Below are 19,416 nucleotides of genomic sequence, written 5' to 3' on the forward strand. Positions count from 1 at the left end.
ATAAAAAATATAAAATTAAAAATTTAAATTATTTAAATTTAAAATTATTAATTTATATTTATAAATTTTTAAAATTTAAATTAATAATTAAAACATTTTTAAAACTTTTTTTTATTTTCTTTATTTAAATATATATATATACTAGCAGTATCGCCCGGCATTGCTCGGGTTTGTAAGGGAAATAACTATATAAGCATTTTTAGAGAGTTACTTCCCTTATAGATGCCAATTCGGGCTTTCTTAGCCATTTCTGTTTTGGTGTCTTCAAGCCATGAAGTCGTTGTTCTAAAAGAACGCTGGTCTCCTTGACAACGCTTTACGACGTTGATTTCCTTACACTCCCTTCCCCACAGCTTCACGAGGGAGGGATGAAGGGGGAGAAGCAACACAAGGTGCAGGTGTTTGAGCGTGGACACCACTCCGCCGCCATCGACACACGAAAAATTATGCATTAAAATGGAATAAAAAATGATGTTAAATTATTTTTTAAATCGTAGACTCATCATAGACACGCGCTAATACTCAGACGGGCTCGATATGAATCACGACTATAAGATACCCGAATTTGGTTAAACTGCACCGCAAAATGTGGGAGTAGTTAGGAATCTAAATCGAAGGGGACAGACACTCACACAACTACAGTTTTATATATATAGATATATATACATCCAATGAAAAGAAGGAGACAAAGAAAATTCTTTAACACATCTTTAATTATAAGTTACAAATGTTTCTGTAGCTTCTCCAGTCGCAACGCCAGTTTACCTGAAAATTCTAAAAGAAAAATGACATAATATTTGCAGTTTTAGGCATTGGAGAGGCACTTCATTAGACTTGCATCAAGGATGTGCTGTTACCTTGTGCATCTGTCAGACCTTGTTGCTAGGAAAATATCTGGAGGAAATGAAAAAGAAAAAAATTAAAAGTGTGTATGTGGGATGAGTCGGTAAGGATCTTCGATACAAGTCTGGGGATATCCCTCTCCAATGTCTAAAACTGCAAATATTACATGATTTTTCATTTAGAATGCTTGTGTAGACTGGCGTTGCAAATGGTGATGGTATGGAAAAATTTGTAACTTATAATTAAAAATGTATTAAAGAATTTTCTTTGTCTTCTTTTCATTGGATTATTTGAAACTTGGCTTGGATCCCGAATTTGCCTTGGATCATGAAGATGTTGATAGCCCAGCATTTGGGATGAGTGCTTCTCTGGAAACACCCCAACTTCACACCCGACTGACAATCAAATTTCACAAAATATAATATATATATAAAAATTAGGAAACAAAACTGCAAAAAATTGCAAAATAATAATAAAAACATATATATTTTGTATGTTTTTATTATTATTTTGCAATTTACTTAATCATCAGTATATTATTGTTATTTTATCTTTAATATTTCTATTTATGTAATTTTCTAGATGGTGTAATTTAATTGTTCATTTTGATTGATAAAAGGTGGCTTTTTTTCTAATTTTGTGTGTATATATATATATATATATATATTAATAATGAAATAAAACATATGCATATATATAAACATATATTACGTACCTACCTCTACATGTACATATCCACGCATATATGAGTAACAGGACACCAAAGGGACGTCGAACACACAAGAGAAATGAAAACATAGACACAAACCAAAGGAACTGGACATTTTTTAAAAATAAACAAAATAATGGAGTACAGGACAATTAACACAAAGAAAAAACCCCTTCTTCAGTCGCTGATATATATATATATATCATCATTGTTTAATGATATATATATATCATCATTGTTTAATGATATATATATATCATCATTGTTCTGAGTTCAAATCTTGAGGTCAACTTTGCTTCTCATCTTTCTGGGGTTCAATGAAATAAAGTACCAGTCAAGTACTGGGTTGATTTAATCAACAAAATTCCAGCACTGCAATCACCACCTCAAACTTGCAGGCCTTGTGCCTATGTAAGAAGTTATTATTAAACCAACGAGGACATTGGAGTATCAGAACTGGCACAGTGCCAGGCTAAAGTTATCTGAGAAAACATGAAATATTTTCCGTCTTTCATTCTTTTCTCTCTTTATATGACTCGGTCTCTGTCTTTCCTCTCTTTAACATGAGTTTGTCTGTGGAATTTTCATTCCTTTGCATTATAAACAGAAATCCCATCAGGATCAACTTTCACTTTCATTATTTCAAGATCAATAAAGTAAGTTATGAAGTTTGTATCATGGCTGTTTATTTAATTGACTATATACACCTAACTATAAATCTGTAGACATGTACTAACGCTGTGAAACCATAGCTATTCAGGCAGTACCATTTGTAAGAATAGAAAACATAAACAACAAAAAAAAAAAAAAAAACTAAGGCCAGATAGACCATCATTGTTTTCACATCTACTTCTCCATGGTTGCATGAGTCAGATGAGTAGGGCAAAGTATTTTCTATGGCTGAATGCTCTTGCAGCCACTAATTTCTACTTGTTTTCAAATAAAGTAACAATCTCTCAGGCTTTCAAACAACAAACTGCTTGGACATGTTTTATGAGAAGAACTGGAAACAGATGTCACTGCATGGATGAGCCTCTTGTTTCCACAGATCATGCAACACATTAAAGGATGTTGAGAAGCCATTATTTACAAACTAGAAAAACAGAAGATAAACAAGAACTTGCTCCAGTAACACATACGGACACATACACATAAATACATATATACATGATGGGCTTCTTTCAGTTTCCACCTATATACTCTAGTAGAAGGTACCTGCACAAGGTGTCATGCAGTGGAACTGAATTAAAAACCATGTAAAAAACCTACGAATGTCTTGGTGTTAACTTGCATTTCTCTCACGCTCTCTCTCTCCTCTCTCTCTCTCTCTCTGAAATGAAATATTGAAATTGAAGTGTGATAACCAAGAATCTAGGTTTCTGTGGAGCCTTTTGCAGAATGACTACAAAAATACAGTAATCATGAGATGAGCCAACAAAAGCTCTGCTTAGTGGTCATGTGACATGCAAGAAATAGCAGTCAAATCTGACTTGTATCATATCCTTTCCTTTGAGAAAATAACATGTTGAAGAATGCCATCATGGGTTCCCTGCACATAAGAAAAAGCTGGGATGGTTTTAGATGTATTGTCTGCTTGACCAAATTGACCAAGGGCTAAAAAGAGTATAACAACTAAACAGGAGATAAGCTAATGAAGGTGCCTCTAGGCAGCTGCATAATCTGCCAAGAAGAACAGCCAAATGCTCATCGAAGTATGCCCCATCATCTTAGATAAATAAAATACATAATGCATAATGCAGTCTTCATATCATTTAAACCCAGGAAGGTCGTCATCGACAACGACATCGATGCTGCATCCGATGACGACAACAACAACAACCTTGTTCCATGCAGACATGATTTCAATGGTTTGACAAGATCTGATAGGTCCACAGACTGTACATACACCTCAGTGTCTGCTTTGGCATGGTTTTTAAGGCTGGATGCCCATTCTTGTGCCAACCACTTTACAGTGTGTACTGGGTGCTTTATAGATGGCGCCACAAGACTGGAACAACCATGATTAGTACTCTAATGGATCTGAAAAGGTAAATAGCAAAGCTGACCATGAACTCAGAGCATAGACATCTTGAACAGATACTTACATAAGACATTTTATTCATCTCTCTAATGATTTAAGAAGAATTTGGTGTTTCTAGGACACGGTGTTAGGACATTCTGTTACCATACTTCTGGAGACATACTCTACCTTTGTTTCAGTGATCAGAATCACAAAGAATTTGATAAAATACCTTTCTTATAATTAAACCAGTATTTAGAGCATAAATTAACATGTTATTTTGATGGAAGTCTTGAATTTGGATCAACCTAATCCTTTTATTACGAAATATACTGATTTTCTTTCTATCAGTTTTCAAAAGGATTTAGAAAATAAAATCGGTATGAAATTTTGATGGAAGATTTTAATTTAGATTACTATGTTTTTCAGCAAACAAGTTGACCAACATTTTTAGCCAATATCGGTTGTTGTGGCCGATGACAGTACCGCCTGATTGACACCTGTGCCGGTGGCACATAAAAAGCACCATTCAAGCATGGTTGATGCCAGTGCTGCCTGACTGGTCCTTGCCGGTGGCACATAAAAGGCACTATTTGAGCATGGTTGTTGCCATTACTGCATGACTGGCTCCCGTGCAGGTGGCACATAAAAGGTACCATTCAAGCATGGTCGATGCCAGTACCACCTGACTGGCCCTCGTGCCAGTGGCACATAAAAAGCATCCACTGCACGTTAGGAAGGGCATGTCGTTGTAGAAACTTTGCCAGATTGGAGCCTAGTGCAGCCTTCTGGCTTGCCAGCCCTCACTCAAACCGTCCAACCCAGGCCAGCATGGAAAGCGGACATTAAACGATGATGATGATGTTGACTGGTAGGTTGACTTATACACCAGGACAACTTTATAGAACCAAAATTCCATGTGAAATGTAGCAGGATTTGGAAAGATAGTGATGGTGCTTGAATGTTTACACTACTACCATGGCTTGTGTGCGAAAAATACAGCACTTAAAACAAGAAGTTTATATTAGAGGCCAAGAGGCTGTTCAGGGAGGATGTTTTCTAAAAGGTTAAGACCGGGCTATGTTACTAGCTGAAGCACACCAAAAGAACTGAATTTGACAATGAGAAAATAACATAACATTTGGCAATTTTACAATTCTGGTTCTGCCATCATAAAACTGACAGAGATGCCTTGTGAGTGAAAAGCAATAGCTATCAACAGAGATTAGTAAAGAAGCAACGACAGCTCAACTCGTTAGTAAATGCCTTATAATGAATTTGTGACACTTCTCACAAGCATTCAACAACATCAGCAAAGAAGAGCCTCTATGTGGCTGTTAAAGACGCTAAAAATAGCAGTAGCCAAATTCACTCATATGATGTCTTACTATTCTTTTTTGCAAAAAAAAGGGAAGAATACACTGGATAATGTTGACCAACATAACACTGAATTGACAGGAGAGACAAGGTTGGAATGTCTTTGACCAGATGTTTGCACAATCAACACTGACTTACGGCTAAACAAGAATACAGCTGCATCCTGTTTTTTCATTTTGCTTTTTATTTGTGTTTTTGCATGTAAATATATGTGTGCATGGGTACGTGTGTATAAAAACACACACAGACATAAAACGTGTGTATATAGCTATGCGACAATTTTGTGTTAGACAACACATGCATAGATATCTATGATTCAATTTAGAAGTGGGTTTATGTGTGCGTGCACATGTGTGTGTATATACATACACAAACATATATGTATATACACACACACACATATTTACATCTATGTGTGCATGTGTGTATATATATATATATATATATATATGTGCATGTGTTTATGTATTAAGTAGCTAAGTGTGCTTCATTTTACATGTGTACAACAAAGACACATTTCTCTCTCTCTCTCAACATATATATATATATATGTATGTATGTATAGATAGATAGCTAAATAGATACACACACGCACAAGATATATATATTTTTATGAGTGTATACAAAATCTCTTATATGTGCATAGTGCCTTCACATATATTTCCATGCATAACACAGAAGTACACACACACACACATATATTAGGGAAGAAGAGGAACAGAGAGAGAAAAGCAAACAGACAGAGAATTTTATATTTTCTCAGATACCTATAACCATAAATATATAAACATACAATAAAATAAACAGATAAACGACACCATGAGAGGCAGATACATATATACACACACCACATGTTTAGACGTACGCATAGAAAATAAATTTGGCATCTCTCCCTCTTTATATAATATACATACATATATGTATATATATATATATATATATATACACACACCCACACACATATACATATATATATATATATATATACATGTATATATATACACATATATATACATATATACACATATGTATACATATATGCATAAATATACATATGTATACATATATAAACATATACATATACACACACACATATATGTATATATACACAACATCCATATATATATATATACAGACACATACATATACACATATGGGTGTGTCCACACACATCCATCTATATGTATATATATCAACAAACACATTGATGTGTGTGCATGTATATATATATATATATATATATATATGTATATATATGTGTGTGTGTGTGTGTGTTTGTGGGCACATACACATCAACAGACATGTATGCATACATATGCATACATGTACATGTGCACACAGCTACCACCATACTGCAGCAGTATGTGTGTAAGTGACAAACACAACCAACACCTCATAGTATTGAAGCATCCCATCCTTTGATCATTGTCAGAGTCCGACAATTCAACATGTCTGGAGTTAATTGTGTCCATAATTAAGTTTTTGCCCATAAAACACAGAACCAATGTTGTTGTTGTTGTCGTTGTTCTTGGCAGTGGTGGTGGTGGTGGTGGAGGAAGAGGAGCAAAAAGGAAGAACTGTTTGAGCAAGAAAGAGGATGGAAGACAGATAGATAGACAGAAAGAAGAGAGAGAGAGAGAGAGAGAGAGAGAGAGAGAGAGAAAGCAATAGAGAGGGAGAGATGGTAGAAAGAGATAGAGAAAGAAATAAAGAAAACGGGAGGGGTTGAAATAGAAAAGAAGATAGTATGAGAGATAACAAGAGATAGAGAGAGAAAGAAAGAGAGTGAGAGAGAAAGAGAGAGAGAGAGAGAGAGAGAGAGAGAGAGAGAGAGAGCTGAAGAAAATAAATGAAGCTAAGAATGGTCTTCCAATTTCTTGGTGAGTGAACACATCGTTTCTCGTTTCAACTCAACAAACTAAACAACTAATGTCAGAAAGCTTAGAATGTCTATCCATTTTATTCTAATTAATGGTGCAATTTTCCATCCATTATCAATCCTCAGAGAATCAGTGCTTGCCTTCTGCGCTCGTTGCTTAGTCGATTGGCATGGAGCAAAAGAACAACAGAAGAGTTACTTTGGGAATAATTAAATCGACAGCATACAACTTGAGGCTTATTAACGGTAATCAAATCATGGGAAACTAAGAGTGTGTATGTACATTGTGTTTGGCTTCTTTGTTTTTCTTTTGTTTTTATTGTGTTACTTGTTTGCTTGTCATTTTTTTTTTTTTTTTATCATCTTTATATTGACCCAAGATTGAAAGGCCTCGCCAAGACAAACATTCTACCCCCAACACCCCTCAGGGGGTAATTCTTTAATGAAAAGACAAAATTATCATCTTTGTCGTTGTTATTGCATTTTTTACATTTTAATTCTTTGTTTTTTCCCCCTTTTTTTGCTTTTATATTTTCGTTGAGATTGTTTTTAATACTATTATTGCTATTATTATCATCATTATTATTATCATTTTTCTCTCAGCTCTGATTCCACCGAAAATATTCTGAGAAACTATATATGCATACACATGGAAATACACATATAAATACATATATATTCATAGACAGTGCACATACATACACTGCATAAAAAAGCATACAAGCAAGCCTATACACACACACATATATACATGCACATATATGTATGCATACTCATACATACACATGCATATATGCATGCATATTCAGACATAAAATTATAAAGCCCACAGACATATGTAGCCACATTTTTCTATCTAATTAATACTTATGCAAGTGTGCATAAATATAATATTAAATATATATATATATATATATATTATATATATATATATATATATATATAGAGAGAGAGAGAGAGAGAGAGAGATATGTATGCATGTATGTATGGATAGATAGATGAATGGATGTGTATATACATATATTACACATGCATACACACACCATAGGTTTTGAAAGAATTTCTTTCAAGATTCTAACCCAAAATATGCAGTGGCAAAAAGCCCCCAGAAACAAAGAAAGCAAATATATATATACATATATAAAAAAAAAACAACATCATGTACACGCAGCAGCAACGACGCTGATGTTAAATTAAAAATGGAAATAAAACTAAAATTAAAAAGTCCTACATAGATATTCTTTGAAAGCTAAAGTAACAAAGTGGTACCAAGGGAGAGGTTTCAACAGAATAAACTGTTTGATCGAATGCCAATTCAAAGGTTTCGAAGTAAAGTGTTTTTTATATCCTGTTATATTTTTAAAACGTTCTTCTCTCATATACATACATACATACATATATATATATATATATATAATATATATATATATATATATATATATATATTATATGAAGAGTTTTGTTTTGAATTTGGCTAATATTGTTAATTTCATGTAGGGAATATATATATATATATATATATATATATATATATATGAGATTTTTCATATTATTATTCATGTTTAACATGTATATATATTTATTCGCTTTTCCATATTTAAATACTGAGTGCTATTTTTTGTTGCTGTTGTTGTTGTTTCCTTTTTATATTTTGTTTTAAAATTCTTTTAATCTTGACATTTTATTATGTTTCAATTCTGATTTTTATTTATTTATATATTTTTTTCTATGAATCTTTTATTATATTTATTTATTATTATTTTTTTTAATGAGTAGTCTGGCAATTACTTTAAGGAAATCTCTCTAAGATGAAAAATATGAACATTAGAAGGTTAATAACCTAGGTTTATATTATTAACATTATTAAATCTTACACAGCTTAGCTGCAGTTTCTCTTTTCTTTATTTTTTCCTCAGACACCCACTGCCATTTCTACTACTACTATTACTACTACAACTACTACTACTACTACTAATAATAATAATAATATATTTCTTTACTGCTCACAAGGGGCTAAACACAGAGGGGACAAACAAGGACAGACAAAGGGATTAAGTCGATTACATCGACCCCCAGTGCAAAACTGGTACTTTATTTATCGATCCCGAAAGGATGAAAGGCAAAGTCGACCTCGGCGGAATTTGAACTCAGAACGTAACGACAGACGAAATACCGCTAAGCATTCTGCCTGGTGTGCTAACATTTCTGCCAGCTCACTGCCCTACTACTAATAATAATAATCTTTTCTATTATAGGCACAAGGCCTGAAGTTTCAGGAGAGGGGTAAGTTGATTACATTGACATCAGTGATCAGCTGGTACTTAATGACCCTGAAAGGATGAAAGGTAAAGTTGACCCCATCAGAATTTGAACACAGAATGTAAAGAGGGACGAAATGCTGCTAAGTGTTTTGTCTGGCGAACTTATGATTGTGGTAGCTTCACAGCCTTCAATAATAATAATAATAATAATAATAATAATAATAATAACAAGCACTATGACCTGGCAACACCGGGTCATAGTGCTAGGGCATGCATATACAGCTGCATGCGTGTGCACATACACGCGAGTACTGTCCAAATCTCTGACCAATCGCATACAGCTAGCTGGCATTCAATTGGCGTATCAAGTTTTGGGCATTTTGATTAAGTTTTGGATAGAAAATTCACAAAAATGTCACTTCTATTGATTTTTTTAATGGCTTTGCGGGGTGATTGGGAAATGTAAAGATGTGTACGACCACCCTTGCACGGTTTTGAATGACCATAGAAAGTGCGAGCCCTCTAACTGAAAAATTGTTGATTTGTATAAAGGATACACACACAGACAGACATTTTGCCGTTTATATATATAGAGATAATAATAATAATAATAATCCTGTCTACTATAGGCAAAAAGACCTGAAATTTCGAGGGAGGGACTTGTCAATTACATTGACCCCAGTGTTTCACTGGTACTAAATTTATCTACCCTAAAAGGATGAAAGGCAAAGTTGACCTTGGCGAAATTTGAACTAATAATGATAATAATTCTTGGTTCAGTCGGCATAAAGCCTGAAATATTTGGGAAGGGTTTAGTTGATAATACCAACCCCAGGGCTCAATTAATATTTACTTCACCAGTCCCAAAAGGATGAAAAGCAAAGTTGATGTTGGTGGAGTTTGAACTCAGAATGTTAAGCCAGAAGAAATTCTGCTAAGTCCTTTCTGACCATTGTGCAAGCAATTCTGCCAGGAGACTATTATTATTACTATTATTGTTATTATTATCATTATTATTAATCATAATAATAACAATAATAATAATAATAATAATAATAATAATAAAGTACCAGGCAGTGGTTCTCATGGCTTCTGATTTTAACTAATGGAAGTGTTATCATGTACATTGTTCTGTCTTGGTATAAAAGATGGACTACAGCAAATATTCTGCACAATACCACAGATTTGCTTGTCAGTTGTTTGACCGTAACCGGTTGAGCATGTCCCTTAGCAGCTGACAATATGTGCATCTCTGATCATGAGCAGAAGTAGTGGGGGAGCATAATAGCCATGTGCTGAGAGGAAACATGGGTGTTTCGTTCAACATCCTTAAACAAACCTTATTCAAGGGCCGGCCATTTGAGCAAGATGGGCTACTCAATCTGAAGAAAATTCTAACTGGGTCCTACCTGCAAGTCGTGCATATATGGTTGTGATGCATGTGCCTGGTGTACTTTTATCAGATGGGTATTCATGATGGGTATGCTGGGCTTCATATATTTTACCCCAGTGTCAATTTCATGGCATGCCCTGCTCTCTCACTCAATAATAATAATGACCCTTTCTACTATAGGCACAAAGTCTGAAAATTTGCAGGTGAGGTTGTTGTTGATTGAAACAACCTCAGTGCTTCACAGGTAAATTATTTTATCAGCCTTCGAAGGATGGAAAGCAAAATGGACACCAGTAGGATCGTAAAGTGCCAGAGGAAATTCTTTAAAGTACTTTTTCTAGCATGCTAATTGTCTTTGCCATCTCACTGCCTTGATAACAGTAATAAGAATCCAAAATTGCACAATATCTTCAGAAACAGTACTCTGAGCACAGGGACCAGGATCCATATACTGAACTGTTATGTCTACCTTGTGTTTATGAATGGAAGTGAGGCATGGTCTATAACATCAGAAATGAGACGGAAAGCTGTGGAATTTGGTTCTTAAGGAGAATACTGAGAACAGAATGGACAGACAGAGTGTCTTATGAAGAAGTGATGATATGAGCTGCAGTAAATAGGAAACTGTTTCATGGGAAAAGGGCCAAGCAACTGAGATTTCTCGGTCATAAATACCACAAGATCATATAAGAGGTCCTCTCATGCTTAATAATGCAGTATTCTTTGTTCTAATAGAACATCCTCTTAAAATAGGAGATAAATATTACTTCTCGCTTCTATTACTATTGATTATATATAATCATCATCGTTAAACATCTGCTTTCCATTCTGGCATGAGCTGGATGGTTTGACATGGAGCTGACCAGCCGGGTTATTGTCCACACTCTAATTGTCTATTGTGGCATGGTTTCTATGGCTGGATGCCTTTCCTAATGCCAACCGCTTAACAGAGGGTGCTGGGTACTTTTTAAGTGCCACCAGCACAGGTGCATTTACACAGCACTGGCATGGGTGCCTTTACACAGCACAAGCACGAGTGGTTTTTAAGTGGCACCGACACCTGAAAGGACAAGCCTGTATGAGTGGAAGATGGTCATTTTACTTACCTGTGGTATTGTGCAGAATATTTGCTGTAGTACATCTTTTATACCAAGACAGAACGATGTACATAACACTTCAATTAGTTAAATCAGAAGCCATGAGAGCCATTGCCTGGTACTTTATTATTATTATTATTATTATTACTTAGCACAGAAAATCACCACATCGCCTGGTCCTTTGACCCAGCATCTGATGATGTCCCGTGTCTTCCTGGCTCTACCTCTCCCACACATACCCAGCACTTCTTTGCACAACTGTCCTCGTCCATACACATCACGTGACCAAACCACTGCAGTCTTCTCTCTTGCACACAACATCTGATGCCTATATATATATATATATATATATATCATCATCATCATCATTTAACATCCGCTTTCCATGCTAGCATGGGTTGGACAATTTTGACTGAGGGCTGTCGAACCAGATGGCTGCACCAGGCTCCAATATATATATATATATATATATATTTGCAAACATACACATGCATGTGTGCACATAGACATGCACAGATATACTCACAAAGATATATTTTTTCTTTGTAATGATCATATGCACATGCACACATATACATACATTCAATAGTGTACAAGGGTTGATACAGTCAACAGATGCCTTACTCCATATGTAAAGCCTTGTGTTTATTTAAGAAATCGATAACAATAACATTGAAAAAGGTGGCAAGCTGATAGAATTATTAACATATTGGAAACATAAGTTCCATAGCAGCATTTCTGCTGACACTTCGTATTCTTAGTTCAAATCCAGCTGAGGTTAACCTTGCCCTTCATCCTTCAATGGATGATGAAATACAGAACCAGTGAAGTACAGGGATTCCCCGACTTGCGCGAAATTTGACTTGCGCGAGCCAACTTTTGATACCGAGTGTTCAGGTTGCGCGAGTTGTATTCTCGACTTGCGCTTGTTGTAAAAATATTTATTATCCATGGTTGCATTGCCTTGTCTGTTATCTTGTTATCTATCCATCATTTCAAATATGCATAAAGTAAAATTAATTGTGTTTGATCAACTGAATAAGTAAATTTATTTGCTATGTATTTTTCTATTTTCTGTTTATAATCATTAAACAATTTGTATTATTTTTTGTAATTTGTATTCGTACAAAGCAGTCACCAATAAAAGTTTTTTGGTTTCAAATAGAAAAGAAAGTTCATTCAATACTTTCCCCAAGTGTTTCTTTAATATAACAATATTTAGCAGTTATCCCGGAAAATATTTATAGAAAACAATATCTGGTACTCGACTTGCGCGAATTTCAAATTGCGCGTCCCCCAATTACTCACGCAAGTCGAGAAATCCCTGTACTGGACGTGATATAAATTGACTATACTCCTTCTCTGAAATTGCTAACCTAGCACTAAAATTTGACAGAATAATTTGAATGCTTAATCCTTTAGAATTCAGTTTATTCTGTCAAATGTGATTTGTGCTTTGAAGTAACCATGATGTATCTTGTAACTGTGAGATTTCAATGACGTGATTTGTTTACGTTTAGAATGACATTGTGAGGTAGGTGTGAGATGTCAGATCTGGCCACTTTGAATATAAAACAGGTAGATGGCTGGCTATGGCTGGTTTAAATGCTAAAAGGTCAAGGGTTGAATTACAAGATTGTGATTTGAATGAGATTTGCTTGCTAATTCCAGCAGGTCAAGTCATCATGTATAAAGCTGCCTTGTTGACCAAACAAAACAAAAAAAAAAAAAAAAGAAAAAAGAAATGGAAATTGCTACCATTTTATTCATTAATTTTAAATTAGAAGGGTACAGACTGAGTAAAATGTACCTGCTAATTCTAGCAGGTCAAGTCAACATGTATGAAACTGTTGACTCAGCTGGTAGTTTATGGACAGGTGGTGAAAATAAATGACAAGTAGTAGCTGCCACTGAAATATCACAAATCTACCCCCCCGCCCCGAAACCTAACCATAACCCTACTCCATGGAAAATGATGTTTAAAAATGTGAAACAGAAAAAAGAAAAAAACAAAAAAAAAAGAGGGGAGAAAAAATTATAAGGTAGGGTAGGAGAGATTTAAAAAAAAAATTGCTTCATTTAAACATGAAATTTTGATAGCAGTCTGGCAAGAAGTTTAAAAAGAAAATAATTATAATAATAATAATAATAATAATAATAATAATAATAATAATAATAATAACAATAATAATAATAATATATAACAACAATGATAATACAAGAATAATATTAATAACAATGATAAGAACAACAACAATAATGAGAATAATAATATGCACTATGACAATAACAATAATAATTATACTAATAATAGTAATAAATAAAATAAAATAAAAATTTAGTAAAAGGAGAAAAAGAAGAAAAAAACAACTACAAAAGCACTCCCCTCCCCCATCACATTCATCACCACTCATAACAACAATAACAACATGAAGAATGTGAAAAAGAGAGAGGGGGGGAAGAAACGTCTGTGTTTGCCAGTTATTGTTGAGGCATAATGTCCTAATTAACTGTCAATAACTCGTTTGATGCTGACAAGTGAGTAATTCATCAAGATTTGATTGGCTGCACTCTAGTCAATGAAGCTGCTCTTTAGTTTGAGGGAAGGGTTCATCTGTGCTTGTCTGACCAAAAGAGTGTTCTTGGAGAGAGAGATATTAGTTGCAGAGGAAAGAGTTGGAGTTTGGAGATTGGTCATGTTAGGAAAAAAAAAAATATGTGTGGGTAGTTAACGAAATGAAATAGATGAATTAGTAAATTAATAGAGAGAGAGAGAGGGAGGGAGGGAGGGAGAGAGAAGGAAAGGTAGAACGGTAAGGAGAAAACTGAGTAGATTTTTATGTGGACGGATGAGGAAAAGAAAAGGGAGGAGTTGGGGGAAGGTAGAGAGAGAGGTTATACAGTTTGTGTGGAGGAGAGAAGAGAGAAAGAGAGGGTTGAAATGAACGAGTGTATGAGAGAGAGAGAGAGAGAGAGAGGGGCAAATCAGAAAGAGGGGAGAGAGGTAAGAAAGATTGGAAAGAGAGAGAGAGAGAAAGATGAGAGGAAAATGAGAAGACAGTGAGAAATGGAAATACAAAATAAGATGGAAGGGGAGGAGGGAGGGAGGGGGCCTGTCATGAAAGCTTTTGAAACTCGAAATAATTGAAAAAAATATAAGAGAAATATACAGATAGGCAGAGGCATGGCTGTTTGGTTAAGAAGCTGGGTTTGCAACCAAATGATTTCTGGTTCAATCTCATTGCCTAGTGGCACCTTGGGCATGTGTTATCTACTACGGCCCTGGCTGACCAAATGTCTTATTCTTAGTAAGTAATCAGAAGAAATGAGTGTATATTAAATGTATATCATAAACATCCACACATATACATAATCTTCTAAATGTGCTTTTGTAGTTCTTAGCTTTTAGAATCCTCCAGTATTGTCAGCAGAACAAGCAACAAGACTTCTCCAGACGTCCTCATTGCTTGCCTTCTCCTGGTTCCACTCAGCTCAGGTCAACTCCTAATGCTACTGTGTTGTCCCAGAACATATGGTGCCAAGTCTTCCTTGGTCTTCTTCCCCTCCTTCTCTTTCCTTCTTCCAGTGTCTATTTCATCACAATGGTAGCATGTCTCTCCTCTAGCAACCGAAGAACATGGCCAGTAAACCATATCTGCTACTTGGTCACCATGTCCTGCCAATGACCCAGCCACCTCTTTCCATCACTTTTTTTTGTTTCTCATTATGACCAGGTAAGAGACACTCAGCATTGATGGAACACGTCCAGCAATGGATAGATCTTCACTATCCAAGGTTTCACAGGAACAGATGGCTGTTGGTATTAACGAGAGCTGAGTTATAGCTGCAGCTCTATCTTCTGCTGTGCAGACAGACACAAATACATAAACTTGTCTACATGCATAAATGCATTATGCTTAAATGTCAACAGTGATATGTGTGAATGCACACTCAACACACAAGCATATATATATATATATGAATGAATATCTATACCTAAATCTCTGTGTGTGAGTATATACACACAGCTCAATCTACTACCATAAAGTTTGTATAATTTCTATTTGAAAACAAAACGTGCAAATATACATATTCCTATGGACAGATATACAGGTGTGTCACAATTATACACATACATATACACACATGACTATACTTATAGGTTGTATGTGCACAAATATAGGTATGCAATTAAATACATTTCATATAGTCATACATTTGGGGCCAAACCTGATGTACACAAATATATACATTACATACTTTAAATATATACACACACACACACACATATATATATATATATATATTATATATACACACATTCATATATATATATATATATATATCTATATATATATATATATATATACATTCATACATACATGTGACAGTGTGTGTGTGTGTGTATATGCATATATATATATATATATATATATATTTATTTATTTTAAATATTTCCAGACATATAAGCCAACACAAATTGATATATATATGTAAATGGATGCATACATATGCACATATACTAATACATAAACATAAATGCATACATATTTATATATACAGGCAAATACAGATGTGCATAGGCAAAATCTGTTTTAACTGCACATTCAAACACACACATGCATTCAAACACACAAACATACACACACACACACATATGTACGTAGATAAACACACACAATGGTAACAGACCAATTGACTGGTCACTACTGACAGCAAGGAAAGGAGGAGGAAACAAGAACAAAACAAAATATTGTATAATAAATGGTAATAGTGTCATAGCCAAAAAATCAGGAATGTCCAACTAAGCACCAATAAAAAAAAAAACCCCAAAAAATGCAATAATAAAGAAACAAAAAAAAAAACAATATAACAAAAGGTGAAAAAAAAAAAAAAAGGCAAAAACAGGAAGAATTTCTGTAAATGAACCGTGTTTTGTGTTGGTGCTTCGAAAGAAATCCTTGAGGTTTTTTGTTTTTTTTTTTGGGAGGGAAGTTTTTAATGTTGCTCTTGGAGTTGTTTTTGTTGTTGTGTTTCTTGTTTTTGAAACCAAGGTCATGCTGCAGTGAGTTTGAATGGCTTAAAGCACCAGAATCCAATTTGAACTTGTTCTCCTTCCCATCATATATCATACATCATACGGTTTGATAACTTTTAATAGATGGAATGTATACGCCGAGAAAATTCTATGTATGAGCTTGTATCTATGTACGTCTATCTGTAAGTATGTATGTATGTATGTATGTATGTATGTGTACCTAAGTGTGTGCCTAAGAGATAATACTTTTATTATCTACGTATGTGTTCTGACATGTGTGTGTATATGTGCACCTGCATGTATGCGTATGCATACGGATCACATTTTTATGCATGAACTTGTATCTATGTATATGTGTGCCTATGTGCACATCTACATGTGCACATCTACATGTGCACTTGCATATGTATATGTGTAATAGGAATAACATTTTATGTATGAGCTTCTATGTATATATGTGTGTATGTATGCATAATGATGTGTGCATCTGTATATGTAATTGTGTGGAGGTGTGTGCAAAGCATAACATCTTTATGTATGACCATGTTTCACTAATGTGTGTGTGTATGTGTGTGTGTGCACATGTGTGTGTGTGCACATGTGTGTGTGTGTGTGTGTGTGTGTACAGGGGTAATATTCTTAAGTATGATTGTGTATGCATGCATATTTGTGTATGGAGTTTTTACGTACCGGCTTGTATGTATATGCAGTTATATGTGCATGTACTTACGTATGTGTGTATGTATGTATGTATGTATGAGGATTGAAGTTTACTGTGAGTGTGTGTGCACGTATGTATAAGGATAACATTTTTAAGAATGAGCATGTAAGTATGTGTATACATATGCATTTGAGTGTATGTATGTATACCTGTGTGTGTGTGTGTGCATATATATATATATATATATATATATATATATGCATGCATATGTGTAGTGTCAGAACTTCGATGGTGTATGCATATGTGTTTTTATGTGTATATATAAAGAGATTTTTTTATATATGAACCTGTATGTATATATACGTATGTATGTGTATGTATAGCAATGGAACTTTTACACAAGCCTGTATGTGTATATATATATACATGTGACTTATGTATGTGTGTGTATGTGTATGCATATATATATATACATACATATATATACATACATACATACATACATACATACATACATACATACATATAGGGTAATATTTTTTTATGTATGCATAAGTCTGTATATATCTTTATGCAAAAAGACAAATTTTATGTATGACCCTATTCAGATGCACCGTTTTGCATGTGCATGCATATGGCTGACATTTTATTATGTATATTCATGTGTGTATATGTGTATGTATATCGATGTAGTAATTTGTATGGGCTTCTATTGATGAGTGCCAATATGTAGCAGTGTGTGTATGTGTGTTCGTGTGCGTGTACATTTAGGGATAAAATTTGTATGTATGAGATTATGTGTATAGACGTATACTGATGTATATATGTATAGTCATGTGTGTATGTGTATGTTTGTGCAGGTAGTGGGTGGAAGGAATAGAGGTGGGAAGAGAAGATAGAGGAGGGGGCACAAAAATCAAGTAACCGTGTCAACAAATGAGGCAATTTTATTTTTCATTTGTACTTTTTATGTTTTTATTTTACTCTCAGCACTGGTTATTTGATTGTTTATGACTTGTATTTTTATTTCTAGTGGTTGATGTAGGGGACCAGGGTGGGGAGTGAGAAGGGTGTGTCCCAGAAAATTTATTTAGAATTTTCAGCAACAACATTAACAAGAACAGCATGAAGATCAACGAAAAGGACAACAACAACAATGTAGCAATGATGATTATAATAATAATGATAATAATAATGATAATAATAATACTTTCTACTAAAGGCACAAGGCCTGAAATTTAGCGGAGAGGGGACTAGTGGATTACATTGACACCCCAGTATGCAACTGGTACTTAATTTATCAACGCTGAAAGGATAAGGGGTAAAGTCGACCTCAGTGAAATTTGAACTCAGAATGTAAAGCAGGAAGAAATGCTGTGAAGTATTTTGTCTGGCATACTAATGATTCTGCCAGTGCACCACATTGATGATGATAATAATAATAATAATAATAATAATTATAATAATAATAATAATAATGATAATAATCCTTTCTTCTATAGATACAAGGTCTGAAGCTCAGTGGGAAGGGGTTTAGTTGAATACATCAACCCCAGTGTTTTACTAGTATTTATTTTGTCAACTCTGAAAGGATGAAAGGCAAAGTTGACCTTGGTGGAATTTGAACTCAGAATGAAGTGATGGGCAAAATACCACTAGGTATTTTGTTCTGCATGCTAACGATTTTGCCAGCTCCCCACCTTAACAATAATAATAATAATGATGATAATGATAATAATAACAATAATAATAATAATAATAATAATAATAACAAAGACCTGGAAATAGAGGTAACTAGAATGTGGAATCTGAAAACAGAAACAATTCCTATCATAGTAGGTGCATTAGGCATGATAAAAAAATATTCAGACAAATACATAACAAAAACACCAGGACTTACAAACACATATATCATACAGAAAATTGCACTACTAGGCACTGCACACATCCTACGCAGAGCACTTTCCATACAATAACCATCAGAGCATCACAACAAATCACAGCACATACCCAAGGCACACAGAGCTGCGCTCGGTAGTGAAGTGAAAGCACGCTATAAAAATAAAACTACTGAATAATAATAATAATAAAATAGCAAAAGGGACTGATTGCTACCTAACTCAGATACCAGGAAACCC

General features: G+C 34.4%; 1 protein-coding gene and 1 long non-coding RNA gene across 2 annotated transcripts in view; both read right to left on the reverse strand.

Moving 5' to 3' along the window:
- The window catches only part of LOC118766635, a 728,994-nt gene that overhangs the window by 278,044 nt on the left and 431,534 nt on the right, over positions 1-19,416 (reverse strand). The window lies entirely within an intron of this gene.
- Positions 11,589-19,266, reverse strand: LOC118766535. Its single transcript, XR_005002470.1, has 3 exons — positions 19,256-19,266; positions 13,390-13,392; positions 11,589-11,700 (listed from the first exon to the last, which is right to left on the reverse strand). It is a non-coding gene; the product is annotated as an uncharacterized LOC118766535 (long non-coding RNA).

This window comes from Octopus sinensis, linkage group LG16 (assembly GCF_006345805.1).
Source record: "Octopus sinensis linkage group LG16, ASM634580v1, whole genome shotgun sequence".
Lineage (NCBI taxonomy): Eukaryota > Metazoa > Mollusca > Cephalopoda > Octopoda > Octopodidae > Octopus > Octopus sinensis.